The sequence below is a fragment of the Eretmochelys imbricata genome, chromosome 7, assembly GCF_965152235.1.
Source record: "Eretmochelys imbricata isolate rEreImb1 chromosome 7, rEreImb1.hap1, whole genome shotgun sequence".
Classification (NCBI taxonomy): domain Eukaryota; kingdom Metazoa; phylum Chordata; order Testudines; family Cheloniidae; genus Eretmochelys; species Eretmochelys imbricata.
In genome coordinates this window covers 19,508,403-19,534,843 of record NC_135578.1, presented here as the reverse complement: position 1 = coordinate 19,534,843, position 26,441 = coordinate 19,508,403, and positions in this window count along the sequence as shown.

The following is a 26,441-nucleotide window of genomic DNA, read 5'->3' as shown; positions in this document are numbered from 1 at the left end:
GTACTGAATGAGATGAGGGCATTAATTTATGAGCAGGGAAGTTCTTAATAGAATTACTGAGCAAATTCCACATGGAGTGCAAACAAATCCCCTTAACAATTTACATCCATAAAGAGTAGAGAAGGCTATTGTGCTTGGAAGCGAGGAAAAAACTTCCATACAGTTCAGAACTGCATTTATTTATATTCCCTTTCAGCAACATGTCACTTATATCAGCTAAACTGATTTACAGTTTAATGAGAAAGCAAAACCAAGGCATTATGACATTAATCCCACATATCAGTTCGCTGACAGACTTTTCAATACTAAACAGCATATTATGAAGTCAGCACTTGACAGGATTAATTGTATACTTAAGAGTCAGTTTAACTCACAGTTTGTTCCTTCTGGAGTAGCAGTGGTTCAGAATTAAAGATCTCAGCGGATCTCACTGTAATGTTTCTTTATTTTGTAATTAACTCTGCCATGTTTATGCAAGGTCATTTTTATAGGATTCCAGTAAAATGGGGCTGTGAATGCACCCCAGAGAGAGAGAACGGTCATCTTCAGAAAGGACATCCTTATGAGCTTGGGTGGCAGAATAAATTGTCCAATGCCCAACTAGTGTGTTTCAAACAAAACAGTGTTGCCTAATGAAATAGACAAGGCAGAACCCAATACCACTGGGCACTAAAAGCAACAGCTGTCCGTTCTGTTGTCTCGTCACTGCTGTTAATGATGGTGCACCAGTCAAGAGATCCTTATTCAGTTCCAAACAGGGAATTAGTCATCGGAAAAAGCAAATTTCAAGAGTTCAGTATGACTTATAAAGAAGTTACTGCTGAGCTGTGGATAAACTCATGATGCAGGAAGGAAGCAGAATAATGGAGAGATTTGATTTATGAATGATAGAAAAGGCAGGTTTCCAGCTTGCTCTTAAGTAGCAAACAGGTAGGATTTTCTGATTCATACTGTTCGTCTCATACCTTGTCTAGGACAAGTGTGGGTTGGTATATTGGATGTTGCTATTTCCCTTAAACAGTGCACTCCTCACAAGGGTAACGTATGAGCTCATTTCTTCTGTGCTACTTTAAGTCATTTGGATGAATTATTTTACCCTTGATGCTGACACACCCTAATTATCCTGGCAGAGCTCAAAGGATGGGAGCAGAGAGGAGAAAATAACAGATTTAACATTTGGAAAAAACTATTTGAAAATGCTGAGTGGAGTTTTCAAAAGCGCCTAGCATTGACTTAATGCTGCTCTCTTAATGTTAACACTGAAACTACCATCGGCTTCAGTGGAGTAGTTTGGCCAAAACTGAACTCTTTTGATAATCTTGCCCTATGTTCCCTAGCGAGATACTTCCCCAAATGTCATTGGATGTGAGGAGGATCTCAGGATACACTTGTACATCCTGAAACACTGTGTTCATCTTATTAAAAAAAAATCCTCCTTTGAAGACTAAAGAGCTCTTGCAGTGGTGGTGCACATCATTGTCTGTCAAATGAGGAATACAGGACTTCAATGGAAGTGTGTCTGAGAAAAACAATGCATATGAACTGAGTAAGGAGCCCAGGATATCGGCCTTCAGATCTTTCCAAGATTGACTGTACATTGACTTCCTCTTGAAAATTGAACAGTTCGTCCGTGGCAGCTTTTAAAATTAAATTAAAGAATCATTTGTTGCTGCTTTCAGTTGCTGTCAACTGCTATTAATTTGTACAGATTATTCAAAATAGTGCCCTAAACCCTTGCTAAAGGATGTAGTTTAAATGGGTTTTGTTGTTGCCGTTGCTATATGCATTTATCTCTGGTTATCCACATGGATCCAATAAGACAGAGAAACAGGGCTAATGAGAGAACCAGGCAAGCAGGCCAGCTGCTCTTATGCCTGAATATGTAAATAGCAGTAATTAAGCTAAATTCGGCTTCAAGTAAAGGAAGTGCAAGCAGAAAGTCATATTTATAAAGGGGCCTCAAGCTGGGGTCCAGTTCTAGAGTCACAGTTGTTGTTTTTCCAGGTACCAAGGTGGTTGAACTATTCATCATGAATAATGTTGATTACAAGTAACCCCTTTTAATGGTTAGTGAATTGTCCAGGAACAGATCCCGATTTTCTTCAGATATATTTGTTATTCTAAGTAGTCACTGAATTATTTGGTCCAATCCTTTACTGACGGTTTACTTTGCGTATTCATCTGTCGTGGCCCAGGCTGTGAGGTTCATCACCCTAAAATGAATGTTAGTTGCTATTAATATCATTCATTTATATTGCAAAAGTGCCTGCAGGCCCCAATCAGGGATCGGAACCCCATTGTGCTAGGTGCTGTATGCATGAGTAAAACAAAGACACCTCCTGCCTGAAGGGCTCACAATCTAGGATTATGACAAGGTGGATGAAACAGGCAGGATAAGTGAGATGACAAGGTAACAGTAAACCTCTTGAAATTTTGCATAAATGTGTCATTTCAGAGGTCTCAGTAGTCCCAGGTCACGACCAGCCCCATCAGTGCCAGATGGAATTGTTTCATAGGCATCAGAATAGAGGCAGGTTTTAAGGAGGGGTCTGAATTTGGATGGGGAGTTCTTCCCATTCATAAGGGAAGGCATGGGAGAAACCACAAAGGAGCTTGTTGAAGAAGTGAACAAACAGGCATCGTTGGCAGAATGAAGGCAGCTTTTTGCTCTCTGATTGGATGTCTGATACATTTCATGCAGGTTCCCTGTGAACAGAGAGTTATACACTTTCCAGGATGAGTTTTCAGACAATAACCATTTGTATTAAAATACAGAAAACTATCAAGATTTGGGAACATTTTAAGGAATTCCAGGTGGCTGGCTGGCTACCTAATCTGCCTACCTACTTGTCTATCTGGCCCCTATTAACTTAGTATTTGATCATGTGTCTATTCTAGAATAGCAAATAATATAGCCACGCAAATGGCAGAATCGCAAACGCTGAGATTTTATTGTCAAGATATTCGAACACCAGTATGTTTTTTTTTAAAAAGAAAAGGAGGACTAGTGGCACCTTAGAGACTAACCAATTTGTTTGAGCATAAGCTTTCGTGAGCTACAGCTCACTTGCATCCGATGAAGTGAGCTGTGGCTCACGAAAGCTTATGCTCAAATAAATTGGTTAGTCTCTAAGGTGCCACAAGTCCTCCTTTTCTTTTTGCGAATACAGACTAACACAGCTGCTACTCTGAAACCTGTGTTTTTTACTCTTTGATCAATTTTAGATAATAGTTAGACATCTAACTACCAGATCTGTGAGTACAACAAATAATAGTTAGACATCTACATACTATAATTTGTGCCCACAGTTAATGGCGCCTGCACAACTGGAGCTTGTTTTAAAAATCAACCCTTAGCTGCGGTAAGACTGAGGAATAGGGACCCTAATTGTCTGGGAAGAGCTACACCTTCGACACTGCTAATAACATTGTATTATTGTGGCTTATGTTGACATATGCATATACAAAATGTGTCTGTAAGGAGGCTTTTAGCAGGAGAAGTTCACTGGGTCTTTCTATTAGAGCAGCCCCTTCTCTGAGGAGTTGAGTTAATTATCTGGCTAATGCGATCAGAGTTTTTACATGACGCACTTCATTTAGAATGGCTCTCAAGCTCAACATTCCCTGTAATTTGGATGAAGGTCATCACACAACAAAGAGACTAGGGGACTTTTAAAAACCCAACCTAGTGTGCAGGTAAGGCACAATTTCTTCCTGAATTGCAATGTGCATAACGACATGGACCTTCACATCATTTACATCTTCATAATAATTTCCCGAGGCTACATAATAACAATAGGTTTCTTCCACTGACTTCACTGGGGGCTCTTATGTGGGGGCCAACAAAATGAACTGAGAAGTAAGGGGCACTCAGCTGCTATTTGGAAATAGAGATTATAATTAAGTCTCTTTCCATCAGTCAAATACTGGACATCCCACTCAACAGTCTGACCCTCTGAGAAAGGGAAGATGGGTGTGTGACCAGCAAGGCACGCTGAGGAGGCCGTAACTCGAGGAACGTATTTATTATCGGGTATTTAGAAACGTGCAGTAATGGCTGCTGTGATATATTTGTGACCTCCTAGGAACTCCACAGTGATGCACACATTGCTGTACTATCCAAAGCAGTCTTTTAAAAACCTCAGCTACAAAATGAAATGCATTGACAGGCTAGGGCTGAACTCTGGCTTTTCCTTTCAAACACCTGTGGGGAGGCAGAGGGGTGGGAGCAAAACTGTAGCAGCTGAGTGGAGAATCCTCAAGGCATTCTTCATATGTCTGCCCACTTTAATCTCTGCTTCCTTTAGGGGGCCTTGGAACCCGGGCTTCTCTTGTGGTCAGTGTTCACAAGTAACTGGTGCTGACCTTGAATACAAAGGTAAAGTTAAAAGCTACAGAAAAGTGGTTTGGTGATGGAAACTCGTGCAGCTGTATAAAGCACTGATCTGGGAGGCAATAGTTGGTTAGTACAGACGCTGGGAGTCAGGAGCCCTAGTTTCTATTCCCAGCTCTCCTAGTGACTGAACTCTGTGACTTTGGGCAGTGCATTAAGAAGCCAGTGCAACTGCCATTGAAGTCAATGGGAGCCTTCTCCTCAACTTCAATGGAAGATAGAGCTGGCCCGTAAGCTCTGAGTTTTGTGTTCTCGCTCTGTAAAAGAAGAATAATTAGATCTATCCAATGAGGTTGTGATTATGTCAATGTCTGTAAAGTGCTTTGAAAGCTAGAGAAGTGCAAAGCATTATTAATCGTTGTGATTTCTAAGGTAGTGGGTGAATGTGTATCAGAAGCATGGAGGGGCTAGGTTTCAGGTTTGATTTAAGAAGAGTGCAAAGAGAACATTTATATTTAATTATGCTCCAATTCAGCCTTCCTCTCACTGTGAATTGTACAGTAATCTTGGCCTAAGAAGATCAGTGTAAATTGCTGTGGAATGGCTTCAGGGAGTTGTTATGACTAAGCTAATGTGATTCTTGTTATAAGTAAAACAGAACAGAATACCAGTACTGATGGATTTCCACTGGCACTGTACCAAACCAGATAGTTAACTCTGGGTCCTGTAAGCGAGCTCCAAATGCAGTAACTATTTAATTTTCAAAGCATTTGTTGACCGGTCAACTAAGATATCACAGGGGTAGACTCTGTTCCCCATATACCTCATGAGTACGACCTTACTCCAAAAGTAGTCTCGTTGGGACTACTTTTGGACTCACAGGGACTAGAAACAAAGAAGGATAATGAACATTATCATGGAGAATCTGCAAACTCCACAGACTTTAACCATTCTATCTTCAGTCATCTTTGTTTAAAGCAGATTGCTATAAAACATGTTTCTTGGCTCCCAAGAATGTGTTGCATGCTTTCTTTGTGTTGGTGCCCATTACATCCCTTCCCAGTCTCTCACTGGGCATCAGGCTTAGAGTTCTCATTCACAGTACAATGCAAAATAAAATCTGGGAAATCTAGAAATGTATTCTAGAAAGGCCACCGGGCAGGGTGTTCAACTTTATATTTCTGTACCTATCAGTGAAAAATGTTACATGACATTTTTGCATTTTGAGAGAAAATGCCTCATCAGAAACAGGAAGTTGATAGACTGTTTTTTAAATCCTTTCGGAAGCTCTCACCAATAATCTGTGATTATTTCTGATCCCTTCCTTGTTTAAATTGAATAAGTGGAGCACAAATCTTATTGCATAGGGAAATTATGGAAATGCTGGGGATTACCTAAAAAACAAGTGACGTTAGTACTTCATTAACACCACTACATAGACAAGGCATCTTTCTGTCATTTGAATAAAAAATTATCTCTGAGCCAACATTGGAGTAAATTTTACTGCCCTTCCAGGATTGCTTATGCATTTTTTTTTATTGAAAAGCAATAACTCCATCTTCCTTAGAATCTCATTCAGTTCAGTATGGGGGCCAGTTATTGAGCAAAGTAATTCTGTATCAGCAAAGATTTCCATAGACGGAAAGGAAGGTCTTTCAGGGGAGCTGCCTAAGCAAATCTGGATTTTTCTATTTCCTTCTCCTTTTACTGAATAGAAAAGATTATCTATGGTTTAAGACACAGTCTAGGACAATTGCTATGGAGGGGGCTAAACATAAAGGCTGAATACCCTATCTACTAGATCTCCACAGTCTTTTCTTTTAAATTACTGGTGCGACACAACACCCACATTGGCTTCCAGATATGTAGTCTGATGTACATGCCCATTAACCCAAGTGCTCATTGCTACCCTGGAAAGTGGACTGTAATTTGGAATTTTTACTGCTATATCAAGTCAGGAAGGAATATACTTCCACTTCCACTCATTAAGCAAGGAAAACAGAGGGTATGTCCTTTGCACGATAGGTTCATAAAGCTGAAGAAGTAAGGTGGCGAGGTTACTACTAAGAGATGACGGGGTACAACAATAAGAGTTCAAGACACATACCCCTCCAAAAAAATTTTAAGTGACTTGATCTCCACAAAGGGGAAGTAATGAATGGTTGCATCTCTTCCACAGTGCTAGACATTTCAGCTGAACCTGGGTACCAAAAACCCAACCCTCTCTCATTGTCCATTTTTTAATTTCTTCTCATTACCCCAAGTTTTATATCCATGTTTCACCCTCAATAATTCATCTCAATCCTTGGTATTTACAGTGGTCTAATATTTGCAGACTGTTCTCAGGTTTTTGTTCAACACACATAATATATTTCAGTATCTTTCTCGTAAACTGAACATAGAATCATAGAATATCAGGGTTGGAAGGGACCTCAGGAGGTCATCTAGTCCAACCCCCTGCTCAAGCAGGACCAATCCCCACCTAAATCATCCTAGCCAGGGCTTGGTCAAGCCTGACCTTAAAAACTTCTAAGGAAGGAGATTCCACCACCTCCCTAGGTAACGCTTTCCAGTGCTTCACCACCCTCCAAGAGAAAAAGTTTTTCCTAATATCCAACCCTAAATTATAATAATGTGTTTAATGTTGAGACTTTATGGAATACTTATAGGATGGTGCATGTATTAATCCTGCTTATAATATCTGTATCCTATGTCATAAGGTAATGTTTAAATCTTTGCTCTGTAACTATGGATATGTTGGCTAAGAAGACTGTAGACACCCCATGCCACCCCAGGCATGGAAGAAGCATTACTTAGTGTGAAATACTAGTTTACTACAAGAGGTGATATCTCCTCCCAAATAAAAGAAGGTCTACAGACATCAGACAAGCCGTTGCAGACAAAATACTTTGTTGGTTGCTTCCTCCACACCTCCCGAAGAGGGTACATGCACAAGCCCACATCTCTTCACAACCTGAATGCTGAGAGAAAGGAATAAAAATGCCTGTTAAGGAGAAATTGTCCTCAGTATGCTGCTTGCAATTCAAAGAGGGTAACACTTCTAAGCATAAGTGAGGGATCCCTGAGCTGTTTGGCTTAGGTTAGTCCTAAAGAACATAGAAGCTTCCATTTTCCTTGAAACTTAAGATGATAACTTGTTTGTATGCTTACCTGCTTTAACCTTAGAACTTATTTCCTTTTCCTAGTTAATAAATCTTTAGTTAGTTTATTACGGGGTTGGCTACAAGCATTGTCTTTGGTGAGAGATCTAGGTAGGATTAATCCGTGGTAAGTGAACTGGCCCTTTGGGACTGGGAGTAACCTGAATATTGTTGTGATGTTTGATAAAAGGGGCTATCTATCACAGAGGCAGGGTTTCCTGGGGTGGTAAGATAGTCCCCTTGGGCACTCCAGTCTAGCTGTGACTCCATGGTAAGGCTGTTCTAGTGGTTGTGGAGTTCACACTTGTTACTTAGTTGGTGAAAGCTAAGAACATATAACCAATCTGGGGTTTGTGTTCTGTTTCCTGACAGTCTGCCCTGAAGTTGGCGCTCGCACTCATTAGCCCTTCCAGATAGCGTGATGCTGGGTATGCACCGCCATGCACCTGAAATCGGAGATTTGTAGCAAGCAGAGTCCATTGGTCTGTGCCTGTACAGTTGTTCTCCTCGTGCTCTGATTTGAGGGTATAAGTGGTGATGTGGACTGACTCCTCCCCAAGTTCCTTCTTATGCTGCATGGCCTGAGTCAGAATCTTCTGTGTGAACAGTATTCCTTGTTCTTAACCGGATCTGTAACTGTATATACAGTACATAGTTTCACAGTTTTAGTAGTTTACTGGTTTAGTAGTTTATAGTGAGTTCAATTCTCCCTGTGCCCAGGAGTTTTCCTTGCGGCGAGGACTTTGTGCCCAGTCAATTTTTCATTGTCCTCTGGTTATTCTGGGGTTTAAGAACTGTATCTCCTGTTCCCACTCCTCCATCAGCAACAAACATTAGCACTGCCTTTACTGTCCTGGAGATTGTCCCATTGCTGCCAAGTGAAGCACTTGCTTCTCTTTCCCTCCCTGAACCTGTGAGGGACAGGAGGTTGGTTTGAAGAAACATCTCATGGAGAAGGATATGAGACCACATTCATACCCAGGTCAGGGAGACCCCCACATATAGCGGCCTCAGGCAAGGCTTTGCTGCCCCTTTCAAAGACTTGCATGATTTTTCTAGTCTTCTGCGAGCACACTGCGACTGACACAATTTACAGGGTGCTAGGACTCAGTGTGGGCACAGTATTCCAGATGCTGTCTCAGGTGACGGTTACCTCCCTTAGTGCTGCTGTCTGTGCAGCTCTAAAATGAGGTGGCTTTTTCGCCACCATGCTGCACAGCAAATTCATAGACTTCAATTTTGGATTTTGCTTGGCCCCATTATGTCTCAGCTGGTCTAATGGTGCAATGAATTGTGGGCACCCAGAATTCCCCTCGTGTGTGTGGGTTTTTCCCCCCCAGATGGTCAAAAGCTGGCAGAATGGACCCCAGCAGAGGGACATATCAGAATTGTAGCTGGGTAAAGCGGGGGCATTAGGGAGGCAGTGGGGCCTAGTAGATAGTGCACTGAACTAGGGCTCAGGATAGAGACCTAGGTTCTATTCCCACCTCTGCCAGGGGTCTACTTGTTTGTCCTTGGACAAGTTACTTCCCAGCTCTGTGCCTCAGTTTCCCCATCTATAAGATAGGGGTAATAATACTAACTTTCTTTGTAAAGCACTTTGAGATCTATTGATTAAAAACACAATATAAAAGTTAGGTATTCTTATTATTAAATGAGTTTGGTTAGAGTCCATTGTCCTCTGGTTATTCTGGATCACCTTGCACCCCGCCTAGGAGCTTTCAAGTACTACATGTTGTCAGGAGCACTTTGGTTTTATGTTTCTCTAAAAGGCAGATGCTGAAAATATAATCAAAATGAAACACAAAAATGCCCCAGATGTTTTGCCCACCAAGTCAGATGAGCTGTTTATTTCCTTACAAATGTCAGCTGGCAACATGGTATGGGAGATTAAGTAACTAGATTATCTCCAAAGATACCCATCTGATATAATTTTTCATTCAAGATTATGCTTATTGAAAAAGACAGTTGTGATGCATGATTTCCCATCCACACAGTAGATCAAGATTACAAACACAACACAGAAAGAACAAGCCAAATACCTTGGAATTAGTTGCAGATGCAGTATAACCTGTTAGAAAAATTCCAGGTGGAGATAAGTGAGTGTGTCCCCTCTGTGTGTATTAAACATATTATGGTTTCTGTGATCAGTGGGGGGGCCGGGGAGGGGGTAATATTCCAAACGAGTAACAATGTCATGTAACACCTGTAAGTTTTCAAACAGCTGTAAGGAGACCTAGTCACAGGGTTACAGTGTGGGAGAGCCACACAGGTAACCCCCTGCACTGATGTTGCAACTTTGCCCTGTAGAATGAAGCTAATGCATGTATGGCCCCATTATTAGAAATACTTTTCTTATGATCATTATTATAATGATAGCACATAGAGGACCCAACCAAGAACCCATTGTGCTAGGTGCTGTACAAACATATGAGAGACAGCTTTTGCCCTGAAAAATCTAATCAGAGAAAACAGACACAGGGTGGGAGGGGATCAAAGCACAGAGAGAAGTTATTTGCTCATATCAGGAGAGGGGTGGGATTACGCCACAGTTTTTCATGAGCAATATTGCAGGTTACGGCATGCGGCCATCTAGCTACCTATCTGTGCAGGTATGAGCTTCTGTGCTAACCTGTCGCATACTGTTGCTGAGAGCTATTAAACAGCAGCTCCAGTTTATCGGTGGGTGAAGGCAGTCTGATACAGTGGTCAAATCACTTTGGGATCCTATTAAATGTATCGTTTTTATTAATTATTAGGATGATGCTTTGTTCACACTTGGCTCCTTTGCCACATTACTTCCCCTAATCCCTGGCTATGCTGATTTCTGTGAGAGTGCTGCCTGGAAGAGCCACTGGGATTCTTAATCTTGACAGGATTACAAGCTATGAAACTGTCAAGCTATGTCCTAGCTTCAGCTCTGTTTGAAATCACTGAATGAATTGCTCCTTGGTGGCCCAGTCCCACAAAACGTTGAGCATCTCCTGAGACATTCTTCTCCCATTGACTTTAGTGGGAAGTGAAGACACTCAGCACTGCTCAGGATGAGGCCCTGGGTCAGTGATTTCATACAGCATCACTAGGGTTGAAAGTCCTGTACGAGCCCAAACCCAACCTCATAGTTTAGGTTCAGGTGAAATGCCTCAGTTAGCTTCTGACCCTCTGTTGTTTGTGTTCCATGGAAGGTTGCCTAGGCCCCACTTGTGAACAAAGGCCTAAAATAAGCACCTTAAAGTGTTTTGCTGACAGGAGAAATGTTGCTGGGACAACTGGATGAAGGAGAGATGGGCTTGAATATGATCGGTTAGTGCACTAAATTACAGGGCACAAACACTATGTAAAGTGCTCATAGGGTTTGCTGAAGAAACACTGTCTCGGTGGGCCATACAGCAGTAATGTGCTTGGGCTCCAGGTTACAAAGGACTTATGCTAGGGAAGGGGAAATGGAATTACTGTGGAATTTGTACTATTGTTTAGACCAGTGGTCTCCAAAGTTTTCGGATCGCGCACCCCAAGGGTGCCGCCGAAGAAGGAAGATGGGAAGACCTGCCGCAGGCATGCAGAGCTGCCGCCACAGAAAAAAAATGGCGGAGTGCTGTCTGGCAGCACTCCTCCTGCCGCGCACCCCCTGGGATCCTCTGGCGCACCCCACTTTGGAGACCACTGGTTTAGACCAGTGCTTCTCAGTGCGTTTCTTTTTCCTGCAACCAAGAATATCCCATAATCCTTTGTGACAATGCTTGTGGAATTTCAAGAAATAATGAAATGTTTTTGGGTACTGCAGGGTGGGGATGGAGGTGGTGAAAGGTGGAGGGCTGGGTTTGTGACTGGTAGGAATATTGACTGCTGGGTGGGGGCTGATGTTGGGTTTAATGGTTGTGTGTGGGACTGGTGAGGCTGGCTGCTGAGCAGGTTACCTGCTGGGAGCCGAGTATTGGGCAATGGGATTGTTTATGTTGTGGGGGAGGGAGAGTTGGGTTCTGCTAATATCCATGGAAAGGTGGTCAAATGCTTGCAATTGAGTTTCCAGCCATGCTTTGGCAGGGGAACGTTGTGGTCATTGCAGTGAAGTTGAGGAGCATGTTGATCAGACCAGGCAACCTGTTACAAGGTCGGAATGCAGCAGACCCAGTGCAGTTTCATTGCCTGCTAAGGGGTGGGGGCAGGCTGTAGAAAGCCCACAGGGGCTCCACCCATCCTGGCACAGAGAGGTTCTAGAAGCAGGACAGCAGTTGGGTAAGGGATGTGCAGAGTGTTGGCAGTCGAACAACTACTATGCAGATTCACCAGACAACTTGCAGTCTCTGAATACAGGTGAGCAAAGCAGTCCCAGAGTCTGTGACGACAGTGGCTGCAAGGTGGCCTTTTGGGCGGGATCTATTCAGACCTTGCACAGGGGCTTGGAACTAGGGTCACTTATAACTTGGGGGGAAGGTCAAGTCCAATAACATGTAAAATACAGCGCAAGAATGAGGGAAGCTCTGATTTTTCTTGGTGGGAAAAGATTGCTACAGATTTGAAAGGGTGTTTTTTTTTTAAATGCATTATTCTGCCACCCACTTGAAAAACAGGCCTCCCTCGGCACATGACAAGAAGAGCTTTCCAGGGGTCTATTGTAAAATAGAAAATTGCAGAACATAAAGACACAAACATGTATGGGATATTTTGCTGGCAAGCACTGCAGTAATGTTTCCCCTTCTGAGACTAGTGGCTTGACTGCTGCAGGCTGGTAGTTTTTTGGGTGTGGTGACTTCATGGAAGAATAAACTGCAGTGCATGCAAAATAGAACATCCTGTATTTATGCCATTGTATGGATACATTAAAGTTAAAGGGCCAAATTCATGCAACCCAATTGACTTCCTCAATGGAGTTCATGAATTTAATCCAACATTTCCTTAATAAATGGGCATCCTTTGGAAAGCACGTTAGAAGCACGGGGGGGGGGGTTGCATGGAGAATTTCACACAGAAAATGTATGAAACTAATTAAAGTCAAGGGGATGTGAGCCTTGCAATCACCACATCCTGGGCCTTTGGAAGTGGCATGGTGCTCAGTAGCTTCATGGTAATAAAGCTGACTCTGAGTTACTGATGGAGTTCCTTGGCCTCTAGACAGGAGGTCAACTTTGACAATCATGCTAAGCATAATGTGTTCATTCAGTTGTGGGTTACAATTTACATTGCAAGGTTCTTAAGTGTTCTTCACTTATATGGGAGTTGTGGACCATTTCATTACAGTGTTAGTGATGTCGTGGTAGGGAGCTTATAAAATAACTACTATTACAAAATAAATTAGTTTAATTTGACTCTAGCCCAGGATCCTGGTTACTTATTTTGTTTTGTTTTTGGACCTACTAAGTATAATCACTAAATTATCTGCAGTAACATATCAGTACTATGTACCAAGTAAATTCTAGTGGTACATAGTCAGCCAGGCCCATGGGAAAGTGACAGTACCTCCCCCTACTCTACTCCCCCTGCCAAAAATAAACAAAAAAACACCCACCACCATGAAATCTGCACTTATAGCACTAGATTTTCCAAAGATCTCGGTTCCAATTTAGGCACCACAATAAGTGGCCAGATTTTCAAAGTGCTCTTTATCTTGGGTGCTTAGCTCTTTCGAAAATCTGGACATAGGAGCAGAATGGCAGCAAAGGCCTTTTGAAATGTCTGCCCCTTATTAGATGTCTAAATGGGAGCTGAGCTCTGTTATAATAAATGAGTCAAATTCTGCTCTCATTTGCACAGGTGTAAATTCAGAGTAACTTCACTGGCTTCTAAAGAAATAATTTATGGAAGCTCAAGGGGAAAAAAAAGTGTGCATTAAAAACACCAAGCTACTGTATCTTAGTCCTTTGGAAATCGCCTAACTGCAGACCTGTAAAATGGATGAACTTTCTGTATTATTCCATTTCACTGGGTATCTCAAATTAGGGGTTGCTAAAGATATTTGCTTATTTCACCTACCTGCTACATAAAAGTATCTTAATCTCCTTGCTACCGTCCATGCTTCAAATGATTCAGATAAACCAATGACTCATGAAGTGACTGCCTACTCTGTTTTAAATATTATCTTTGCTGGGAAATGAAAAAACATCCAAAGAAGTTGATTTCTGTTCATAAAAGAAACTTTCTCTATAATGTTGCTGAGAAAAATGCCAGATGGTTTTGTGAAGCTGCAAGGCTTCTAAAATAAATCTGAGCTTACAAAGAGAACTCATTTAGGCAAGCACAATATACCACAGTGGATTTTGGGGGGTAATAAGTCCCACTTCATTCAATTTGACACCAGGAACATTTAGGAACCCAGGACACCAAATCCTTCCCTGGGGTAAGTCCACTGACTTCAAATTCAAGACTGAGTCGGGGATAAAGCTGAGGTAATAGTTTCAATTCTGTTACACCAGGGAGGAGTTTGGCTCCTAAAATAAAGATAAGAAGAGAATGACATAAATGGGTGAAGACTTAAGGGAAAGTCTCAGAAGTATTTTCTTTACTGATTAACCTGCAGTTCAGAAATACTCTGTTAACAGAGCTACTCATTGGCTGAATTCCAAGCTGATATCTGAGTGGCAAGTGCAAAGGTAAATCCTCTGTCAATCTGGATCATTTACCTGGCGTAGCCCTTTGTCAAGTCTGTGAAAGTCTAACAGGGCTGACCGGACTCCTCTCCGGTGATCATATTAAAAACTGCTGTAAACCGAGTCAACTCCCAGGGAAGTCCAGGGAGTCACATCCACTTTGCACTGAATTTGGCCCAGAGGATGTATTAGAGACTTCCAGAAAGAAGTAAGTGAGAAATTAAGAACCAGAGGCCAGCTCTTCAGTTGGGGTAAATCAGCATAGATGTGTGTAAATCAGGTTTACACCAGCTGGAGATCTGGCTCCCAGATATTTGTCTTTTTTCTAGCTCCCACAGGTTTTTTCTTTTCCTTTTCTCCTTTATTTCTTTGAAACAGCCTCATTGCGAATCTCCTGGTATGTGCAGGCAGAGACCTTATTCCTTTTCCTTGCAGGTTCAGGGAGATGCATGCCAGAGGGATGTTTGGGGAAATTATAAGGGTTAAAGCCTGTATCCCCCATTAGAGAAAATATTTGGTTTCTGGATAAGGACCAGCAGCAACCCCAAAAGGCTTCAAAGCCCTTCAAGCGGGGTGACAACTAGGTTTGGTTTTGGAGGCAGAATTTGGTCTTCAGGGCGGGACTTACACCCAGGAGTCATCCATCTGCAGCTTACACCCACCAGCCAGCTTGGATGAAAAGACAGCCAGCTGAGGAATATTCACTGAGACAATGGGCCAGGCAAGAAAAATTAAAGGGGGATGATCTCAGCTGTTCAGTGGACAATGAATTGCTTTTATTCTTTCAGGGCTGGTCTACACTGGAAAATGTGATTGACCCAGCTATATCACTCAGGGGCGAGAAAAATCCACACCTCTGAGTGAGGTAGTTTAGATGACCTATGTCCCTGTGTAGTCAGTGGTAGGCAGATGGAAGAATTTGTCTGTTGGCCTAGCTACCACCCCTGGGGGAGATGGATTTACTGTGGCACAGGGGGAACCCCTCACAGTGTGGAGGGAAAGCCTCAGACAAGGGTCCTTTACAACCATGTAATTTGATTGGTCTGTGTTTTCGTTCTTGAGCTGTGAAACATTGCCAGAGTTGAAGGGCTATATGGAGCTCTCTCCCAAGAAGAGCCAGACCTGGACATTGTCCTTTGTTTATTTGGATTCCTTAATAATCAGTTTGGCAGATAGGGAAGCAAACTGCTGGTAAGGTGACACTGCACTCCCAAATCTTTCCCCAAAGGTTTTATCTCACTGTGTTTGCAGTTCCCTGAATGGAACTCTCTCTCTCTCAGTTCCCACACAGAGAGTCAAAGAGTTGTGATCACCCAGACATTCAGTGCATCTTGCACTGAAATTTCCTTTTACACAGATTTCATGTCATGGGCCAGGTGCCATATCCTCTATACTTAGATACCATAGGAAAAGGTGACTTAAATAAACCTTAGATATAGATTAGATGCTGATTTCTGTTACACTGTAAATCAGAATATGCCATTTGTTCTCACCTTGATCTCAACAATCAGGTAGTTTTAAATGTGTATGCATATAACTGAATGCTTAAACTTCTCTCTTGAATCTAATATCAGCCAGTACGTGCATTAGCAATAAAATAAATCTGTTTGCCAGATCTGTGACGAGAGGCAAGTCACATAATAACCATTGTATCAGAAATGAAACACACAATTTCCTGATTGAATATCCCAAGATTCAATTGTGCCCTTTCCATTTAAGCTGCCAGAAAAGCAACCCCTCTAATTGTTCCCTGCACACACACCCCACCGCCACCATTCTAGCTTTGAATTCAGTGCCTGCCTGCAAAGGCTGTATTAGCCAGTCATGCAGCAGTGAGAAACTTAACTGGATGAATACAGTATTCCCATTCCACCTTCAACTTTCCAATAGAGATCATGAAACTTTTTTTCTTTGTTAGGGGAGGAAGGAAAGGAGCTCACCAAGAGATACTTTGCCTTGTGGAATCAGATGCAATATAATTAAATTTTTGATTAGCATCACAGTATAATAGAAATCTAGAGCTAGAGAATTTAGCAATGATGAAGAAGCACCTTAGAAAACTCCAGGGAATCTCTAAGCATCCTCTGTCTTACTTTCAGTGAATATGGGTATTGCAGTCAAACTATCAGTTTTCAGGTTAGATAAAGGAACCTATTTTCTTCTCACTGACACCAGTTTCATCCGAATGTAACTTCACTGACTGACTTATGCTAGTTACCCCATGTATGAGAACACTGGTTCCGGAGTGCATGCCTCAGAATATCTGTTAAAAACACTGGTCCTTTAAAGCGGAGAGTTCTACACACAGAGCACATGACTACCAGCAAGCATGTGACTTACAGGAAACCACACATAAAGCTTCCTGTAGCTTAGGCACTGAAGAGTGGTGATCAGGGTGACCCAGGGTTGGGGAAGGACTTCGCATGTGGTGCTCAACATACACTTGGTGGAAGTCCACGTGTGGGTCTTCCAAGTAGCCAGGCAAAGGGCTGATGGATTATAGAGTCTAGAAGGGGCTGGGCTGCAGAAAGACCTGCAGAGATGAATGACTATGAACCAAGCAGAGGGCTTGTTGACAACAGAGCCAGACACACACGGTCTCTATGAAGAGCAACTGCTTATACTTTGGTGTGTGTCTAATAAAGCAGACCCCATATGGGGAAGAAAGGAATGTTCTGTGATGTTGGGATTTATACATTTATGGGGATCCAAGAAGGGGGAACTGAGGCAGTACACATGACCTAATGGGGTAAGCTGTTGCACAGAGTAAAAACAACCCCTAAGGCAGTTGAGGTGAGATGGTTACTAAGAGCTGCAACCTGCAGGTGTCGGTGGAAAAGTTTGGACAAGGCTCCACATACCAAACTTAAAACCCACCAGATTATTTTTTAGGAAAGAGGGGCCCACACTGCAAAACTTGGTTCTAGACCAGTGGTTCTCAACCAGGGATCCGGAGTCGCGAGCAGGTTTCAGGGGGTCCGTCAAGCAGGGCCAGCATTAGACTTGCTGGGGCCCAGGGCAGAACACCAAAGCCCCACGCATGGGGCTGAAGCTGGGGCCCTGAGCAACATAGCTTCACGGGGACACCTGTGGCATGGGGGCCCAGGCAGCTGACATGTTTGATACCCTCTAATACTGGCCCTGGCTTTTACATGCAGAAAAACAGTTGTGGCACAGGTAAGGTTGAGAACTGGTGTAGACAGTGAACACCCTAAAATTCAGCAGTGCTCCCCACACATACAGAGAAGGGAAAAGGATTAGCAGGTTTGATATAAAGATAGTGTCTATGTTATTTACTACTCCTTTTAAATCCATGCATGCATCCTACTCATTGTCTGCCCAGCATCAAACAGAAGAGACATCTTGGCTGAGTTGTCAGGCACTAGTCGCCTGGCCGTGCAATACCTGCCTAGGTGTTGAACTGGGAAATCATTTACAATACATCCCAAGTGGTGGTACTTATCTTACCTAGGAGGCTACGGCTTGATTTAAGACATGGGCACTACAGGGCCATGTTCCTGGGGTCTTGTGCTTAAATCGCTTTTTTTTAAAAAACTCACACACCTAAGTTCCTGGTCCTCAGCTTTACGGGAAAAAAGCTTGAAAACACGAACCAAGTGTGACCAGTGCAGTGATGCCTGCCTGAGCCAATAGCACAGAATGGAGTGAATTGCCCCATGCCCCTTTCTGGAGTGTAGCACACCAAGTCCCACCACTCTGCAGTCCCGTCCCAACCAACTGTCCCACCAACACCATCCTAATACAGGACTGTGCATAGCAAGTACAGGAGAGTCCAGCTGGCCCAGTCGATCCAGCCAAGCCGGATGCATTCTAGCTGCTGGGGTAAGGATTTGGGGGAACCTAGCTGTACCCTCTGTCTGGTAGAGGATAGTAGGTCCCCCTGTTGCTGCTCCTATGGGGCAAAGGGAGCCCCATGCCACTGCCATTGCTTTTCTGGAAGGTTGGCCCCCCCTTGCTACCTGAGAAGGGGAGGTGTACTGCTCTTATGGTGGGGATAAGGGGGTGAAGCACATGACTCTCCTGTGTGGGAGGGTGTCCTCAGGCTGCTGTGTGGGGGTGGAGCCATTCGGGGTGTGTGCCTAGAGCCTGGATTGCCTTAATTTAGCTCTGCTGGGAGGGCCCAGGTATAGTATGTGCCAGGCAGGTTGCAACACTTCTCCTTTATAAGCAAATAGTCAGCCGGAATTACTATCCACAGTTATATGGAATCTTATAACAGTGCTGCCAGGGTGATTCTCCTCTCACCGTCATAAGTCAGGAGCAAATCTGGTGAAGTGAATGGTGTGACACCTATGTAAAACCAGTGCCAGAGAAGAATCAGACTCACCTTGTTGATAGTAGACAACTAAGGCCCAATTCTGCAACCGTGTAATAGCACTGATGCAAGCAGTCCCATTAGTATGGCTCAACATGAGTTGCAGGAGCGGGTCCAGATCAAGATTATTTAAAACAGCACTAATTGCTTCTAATTCTGATATTTATGTTTCCCCCTTTGCCTGTATGTCTGCTCCACACGTCAGAATAAGCAAAATTCCTATAAATCAAATGCCAACATTTCTTTGGGACTCAGCCGTTAGGGCCTATTTCCTTGCTAGAGACGTTTTTCCAGGTGGTTTCTTATCCGATTACCACAATGGAGCTAAAGAATATTCATCCCTCCTATCTTATAAGCACAGCATCTCATTTGCATAAACTGAATAATTACTGCATTATCAATCATTAATCCGGCTAAGGTGAACTCTGGCACAAGGTCCTTTGGTTTTTCACATCACTCAAATCAATTCAACTCTGATTTTGCTTCATAGTTTGGATTTCTCCGAATTTAAATAACAGCGAACTTGAGAGGATATTTGTCACAATATATTACACAGCATGAAGCACAGCAGCATCTGGCGGATGTTATCACTTTTTCAGACCCTGATGTCACAGTATGACTTGCAGTTATTTAACATAAATTCTTTGGGGAGGTGGAGCACAGGAACAGATCACTGGGAGCTTCCCTTCTGCTGTCCACACCAGAAGGCAACCATGTTGTAGTATCTACATGCAGTGCTCTGATCAGTGTGGGCTGAATGCTGAGCCTGGCTGCACAGGGAACACTCTTGGTATTACCCTCTGCGGGCCACCTGCATCACCAGACTCTTGCACTGTGGAAAAGTGGCTGCTACCTAGGAAAGGGAGCAGTCATCATCGGCTTCAGCTTCAGTTGCCTGGTGGCCATTACAAATGGAATGAGTGTGCTCGTTTACAAGGAGAGAAAAAAAACAATGGAAAGGTTACATTGACAAATTATTCGTCATCTAAAGAAGCTTGTAATTATCAGTCATAACAAAAACACACAAAACAGGCGATGGGCAGGATCTCCTGACAAACCTATTAAGCAGGCATTATGAAATTAATTATTATGTTCATCCAAACAGGCAGAATTAAATTTGAGTTGATCTGTGAGCAACTATTAAGATGCCAAATAATATCGCTGGCAAACTCTGTCTACTGAATGCAAGTAACCAAGGCTGACACACTTCAGCATTTGAAACATGTTTCTCAGATTGTGGTTGTATGAGTGCAGAACAATGCTGCATTTTTAATCAGAGCATTTGAAATGTGAAATGGTTTTCATTACCTAGAGAAAGGCTTTAGCAATGCTGTCTGCTGCATTATAATGGAAGAAGATAGAAGCATATTAATGCCCAGTAGGTTCATTAGCATCAGTGGACTCACAGGATGCTGTCTGAATGCTTAATGGCTGTACAGTTACTATTTTACTTTGAGTGTTAGCAAAATAAATATGTTCAGCACAAGATATGGTAAAAGAGGAAGGCTGGTCTTAGTGTGGATGTAATAATATGATACCTGGGGCTCAAATAGGGCCTTTTCATCTCAAAACACTTGACAGATGTTGAGAAATAAAGCTTCCCTAGACCCTACGAAGGAGCTAAGAACTATTATCTGTTTTACAGATGAGAAGAGTAAGGCACAGGAGAGGTGAACTGTCTTGCGCGAGTCAGTGGCAGAGCCAGAATAAGAACTCAGCAATCCCGACTCCCAGTTCCATGCTCTAACCATTAGGCCGTGGGCCATTCCTCACATCAGCTCTCTTAGGTGTTGCAGGCTGACAACTGAGCAGGCTTACTTGAAGCAATGTAGCTTTTTTACTGCTGTTTCTAGCCTTCTCCTTTCTGCGACTTAAGTGAAATGCCCAGGTGTGGCCCAGTGACTGGAGCTCTTGATCTTTTATTCACTGGATGATATTGAGAAATATTACCAAAGTAGCATTTAACTTCTGAATTTCCTTGATAACACATGTTAAAATTTCAGTACTCCCAAATTCAGAAAAACACAATAAATACTATTTTCTTTCTTTCTTGGTATTGTGACATTTCTAATATGATGGTGCCTGAAAATCAGTCATATAATATGACATTAGCATAGACTTGATTTCTTGAGGCAGGCAGAGGAAGTATTTTGACAAATGAGAACTGACTATAACACTTAAAAGACCTGTGGCAATTCATATTGCAGGAGCTAGAAACGGATCATCTGTGCATCCTCCAAGATTTCACAGCAGGGGATCTTCAGGATTGTCCAACAAACTAGCCCTTCCATCTTAACTGCCCTTAGCCTGTTCTATGATGTACTTTACTCATTTGTCAGAAAGCACACATTTTTATGCACTTCCAATGATCTCAAGAGCAGAGCTCACTGTAACAGCCATAGCTAAAAGTGGAAATCTTATGGCAAACATAGCAGATGGGACAACCTTTACCTCCTCATAGCCTAAGAGGAATTCATCTCAGGACGGACCTCCAAATTATAGGTAACACCATATGCAAACAGGCTAGATGGCTATTTTTCCACCACTTTTTAAAAAGCGGTTTTCTGGTGTCCAAATACCTGTGGTGTTGTTTTCTCCTATTGTGCCTTCTTAGTTTTCCACAAATGCCAGTGTCAGTGCTGAGCCTCCGAAGAGGCTGGAGATGATAATATATCTCTGTCTGAATTATTTGAGTGCACAAGATAACTGACATCTCCATTACTTGAAATTGCAATGTGCCTTCCTGGCATCACACCTCATGTCAACTGAAATATCTTCAGTTTCATCGAATAGACTTGACACTCTACTCCCTTCTTTTCAGCAAGCTATTGACACCCCTGCTTTCAATGTCCCCCTGCATTTCCTAAATCTCAGTAGTGGTTTTGCTCAGCTGAGTTTGTTATTTCTGACTGATTCTCTGTAAAAGAGCTTCTTAAACATTCAGCCACTTTTTATTTAGACTGTTAACCAGCTTCCACGATGCTACGCTAGCCTCCCTGAGATTAGTGTGTTAGCTGTTTATATGAGAGACTGGTGTTTTAGAAAAGATTGGAGTGGTGTTTTTAAAAAAATTGTTTCCATTTACAAACATCAAATATGCCTTTATTTGGGATTTGATGGAGGAAATAAGGTGACTTGTATTACGATTCAGGTTTGTGACTTTGCAGCAGCTCTTTAAGATGGGATGGAGGGGAGGTATTTCCTTCAAATCACAGCAAATTCACAAGGTGATTGATGGGTCAATGTAGAAGCAGTCATGGCTGAACCTCACAGCAGCCAATGGTGCACCCAGAATAATGATACTCTCTCAAGGGCGGTTCTGAGGCATCATTTCCTAAAGTCTCTGGGCCAGGTTCAGCTCTGGCTTCCATCAGGTCCCCAGGGTAGAAAGTCCATCAAGGAAGGTGTCTGTAGAATTGGAATGTGGATCCAACCTTCTCTCTGCCAGGGAACCTGCTGGAGGCCCACTTCACCCAAACCGTGGGTAGTACTTGCTGGGAAGGGTGCATGGCAACCCCCACATAGCTTTCCCAAGAAGAAACCCAGAGCATGGGCAGCCATGGCACCTCTACTGGTCTTGTGTTTCTCCATACCCAGGTCAAAGATGGATCAGCTGGCAAAGGGAGATGGCATTTACACCACCCTGTGCCAGCTTTGTTGAGACTGGTCCATTGAGTTATCGATTGTGATCTGGATTTTTTTTAAGGGCTATCTTTATGGATCAGTATCAATAAAGGCTAAGATGGGAGTCATCAAATCTCATGCTTCCGGGTGTTAACTGATCCTCATCCCATGTACAGCATTGCATAGTTGCCAGCACTATCATAGAATCTTAGAAATGTAGAGCTGGAAGGGACCTAGAGACATCATCAAGTCCAGCCCCCTGCATTAAGGCAGGACCAAGTAAACCTAGACCAGGGGTCAGCAACCTTTCAGAAGTGGTGTGCCAAGTCTTCATTTATTCACTCTAATTTAAGGTTTCACATGCCTGTAATACACTTCAATGTTTTTAGAAGGTCTCTTTTTATAAGTCCATAATATATAAATAAACTACTGTCGTATGTAAAGTAAATAAGGTTTTGAAAATGTTTAAGAAACTTAATTTAAAACTAAATTAAAATGCAGAGCCCCCCGCACCGGTGGCCAGGACCTGGGCAGTGTGAGTACCACTGAAAATCAGCTCGCGTGCCACCTTTGGCAGAACCCTGTCAAAGAAGGAAATTAGGTTGGTTTGGCATGATTTGTTCTTGACAAATTTGCGCTGGCTATTTCTTATAACTCTATATAGTCGTTATAGCCATAGTGTGGGTTTTAACTTCTCGTTCTTAAGTATCAGACAGGATACAGGATGTGATGACCAAATGGTCTGATCTGTCATGACAAATCTTTAATTCTTCTGTTCCACCCTCCAGGAGTTGATATCACAATGCCAGCCAATCCAGGGCACAGATTCTCACAGGTCGGAGAAATTGCAGAGACTTTCAAGCGATTTCCCAGTGGATCTTTGGAAAGCTGTGAATTAGGGCTAGAAGAGATGAGCACAACACAGTAGCTTGGGAATCTATCACTATTGTTTGATTTATTTTTATTAATATGATGCCCACAATGTCCTAGATGATTTACAGATACATTGAGAGATACGCCCCGGCCTGAAGAGCTTACAATCAAGGCAGTGTGGGATTCTCTCCAAAGCCAACAGTGTGAATACAAGGCCACTAAGAGACTGTAAAGGACGAGTCATGGAACAAGAGTCTGTAGGGCCTGGAGGAGGTACCAATAAATCCTCCTATTCAGGAGACAATGAGAGAGAGAAACTGATCTCCAAAATAACTGACCTTGTGGATCTGAGATTGAGATCTAAGTTGTGGGGGTGGATCTAGTACTGCATCCAAACACTTGGACTCTGGCTCCACAGATGAACTTTGCTGCTCAGCCCCTTCTCTACTGACTCAGACACACGGGCAGGGCTCTCGCTGTACAGGGAAGAGGAGCAGTGCAGCAAGCATCTCCCAGCAGCAGCAGGGGAGTGGAATCTGAATGCACCCCTGTGGGGAAGAGCCAGGGATTTAACTGGGGCAAACCATGTAAGCTCTCAATAGGGGGCAGGGTGAAAACCCTTGATCCTTCACAAATCTCCATCTCTTCTGTAACCCCATCTTCATTTGTACATAGCCAGGAGAAAAAGGCAATAAGAGGAGACCTAATACCAAGGGGCCTCCTCTTCTACACAAGCAAAGCTGAAGAGAGAACCTGTTGATCTATTCTGCCCCAGGGTCTGGCTTTTTTTTTTTTTCATTCCAGCCCACACTAGAGTCTATCACATACCTCAGTAATAAAACCAATTGTGGGCATCAGTTCTCCTGGGTGAAGCCGAAATGAGAAACAATGAAAATTTAGTTTCGTCCTGATTGAAAATAATAAGTTATTGAACCATTGCTGGTTTAAATGACAAACACTTTGGGTGACCTCAGCAATCAATTCCTGAGCTGTGTTAGAAAGAAAACTAGCACGCAAAGGAGCAAAATGCTTCAGAGTCATCTAGTTTCGTAGCAGATGTCATTACAGACAGGGGTGTCTGAGTCACACATGTAAGTCTCCTATATTAAGCACCAGCCTCCAGGCCTAGAGGACTATCTTTTCCAATTTATGCCCCTGAGCTACCGTCAGTCCCTTAATCTCATTTCATTTGGTTTGATTTTTCTCTGTGTGCGTTGCTATGGATGGGCCTTAGGTGACTTATTCAGCTTGAAGCAGAGCCGGCAGGGAACTCGGAGGCAACTTTAATATGCTCAGGTAGACAAACAAAGAGACTGAAACTGTTTATGTTCCTTTAGCTGTGCTGAACATCTTTTCAAACAGGAGGTAATAACTAGCACTATTAAGTGAAAAACTCAGGATGTTGATGATGGAGTGGAGACATGGGTCCGCTAAAATTAATGAGACATAATTAAGAAAGCTAACAAAAATAGCATCCAGACCTTGCAAGCTGTAAAGTAACAGAAATATTCAGCAGACTTCTAACGTGGTTATAGCAGTAGTGCTTCATGACTTTAATCGGGTATCCAGGTCCCATGGTGCTACGCACTATACAAACAAATATCTCCAAGGTAGTCCCTGCCCCAGAGAGCTCACAATCGGCGATAACCAACAAACAGGACAGGAGAACAAGATAACAACAGAGACAGAGTCTTCATATAAACTAGCTGTCCTGGGGGACTCTGTAGTGACAGGCGGTCCCCAGTCTAGCTAAAGCTAGAAAGACACTGGTCCAGATTCTGATCTCGCTTACACTGTTTAAATCCATTGCAGTTAAGGGAATATTCCAGATTTACACCAATATAAATAAGAGCCATCTCTCTCATTATTGGTTTCACTTTTGAGATTCTGCTTTAAAATAGCATGTGATTTGCCTACTGTGGTCTTGTGTGTCACGGTGTTTCCATTTATCCTGCAAGGATGCTGATATCACAGGATACGTAATCACAAATATTCTACTTCCCAGCAGCTCTGGGAAACAATGAACCTGACTTTCCATTGCCTTGTGTACTCACAACTGTGTAGAATGTACTAAATCAGACAGGTAGGATTTAACACACATATTGCACAGGTTTAAATGACTAATAGCCAGCTTGTGCCTTTGGTCCTGAGAAGGATCACTCATAAGATGCACCATCCCATGCATAATTCAGGGTATGTCTACTCTGCAATGCAATATCTGCAGCTGGCCTGGGCTAGCTTACTTGGACTTGGGCTGTGTGGCTATAAAGTTGCAGTGTAGACATTCGGGCTCAGGATGGAGCCTGGTGGAAAGTTCCAAAGCTGGGCTCCAGCCCAAGCCCAAATATCTACACTGTAATTGTATGTATAGCCCTGCAGCCCGACCCAGCTGACACAAGCCAGCCACGGGTGTTGTACTGCAGTGTAGACATACCCTCAGAGACAGTTGGGACCGGCACGGGGCCTTGGCCTAGGGTTAGCATTGGGGCTGGCAGCAAGCCTCAGGTGAGGGTTAGGGTCAGAGCTGGCTGGGGGCCCTGAGCAAGGGTGAGGGCCTGGGCGGCCAGCTGGCGGCCCTGAGCCAGGGTTGGGGTGGGGCTGGCTGGGGGCAAGGTTACCACCTGGCCGGTATTTGACCAGCCTGGCCTGTATTTTTATGGACTTGCTATTTGCCAGAAAAATAATTTAATCTTGGGAGTTTTCTACGTGGGTCTAAAGATTTGCATTATTATCACAGGACACTCGGATATCTAATGTTAACAGTTCCTGTGTCCAGCTAAAGATGCTGCAGCGTTCCCTCTTCTGCAGTTTAAGTAAGACAACGATGTTAGCAATCTTATCTATATGTGTTCTCTCTCTAGATATTGTAAGTGGCTGTTTGAAGGGGAGGGTTGCAGAACGGCCTTGTGGTTGACGGTTGGGGTTGAGGTAGGCTTGCCTTGTGGGGGAGGGTGGTGGTTTTTTTGCACTTCAAAGGTGGAGCCCATGGGCTAGGGTTAGAGTTGGGGCCAGCAGGAGACCCTGAGCTAGTGTTAGGGCTGGGGCCAGTGCAGGGACCCTGGAATAGGGTTAGGGTTTAGGGGTGGGTGGGGGCCATGGGCTAGGATTAGGGTTGGGGCTCAGTGTGAGCTCTGGGCTTGGGTTAAGAGCTGGCTGCAGGCCCTGGGCTAGGGTTAGGGTTGGAGCTAGCTGGGGACCCCAGGTTGGTCGGGGCTGGGTGGAGGCCACTGGCTACAGTTATGGTTGAAGTTGGGTGGAGGCTGTGGGCTAGAGTTAGAGTTGGGGTTGTGTGGGGGTCCTGAGTGAGGGTTAGGGTTGGGGCTGGCTGGGAGCCTCAGGCTAGGAGGGGTTGGGTAGAGGCTGTGGACTAGGATTGGGGCTTCACTGGGGTCCTGGTCTGGGGTTAGGCTAGGGGCCAGATGATGTTGGCTCTGTGCTGGGGTTAGGGTTAGGATTCTACTGGTATCCCCTCGTTAGGGCTGTGGCTGGCATTCTGTGTTCACCCCATAGCTTGGGCAGTGCTTTTTGCT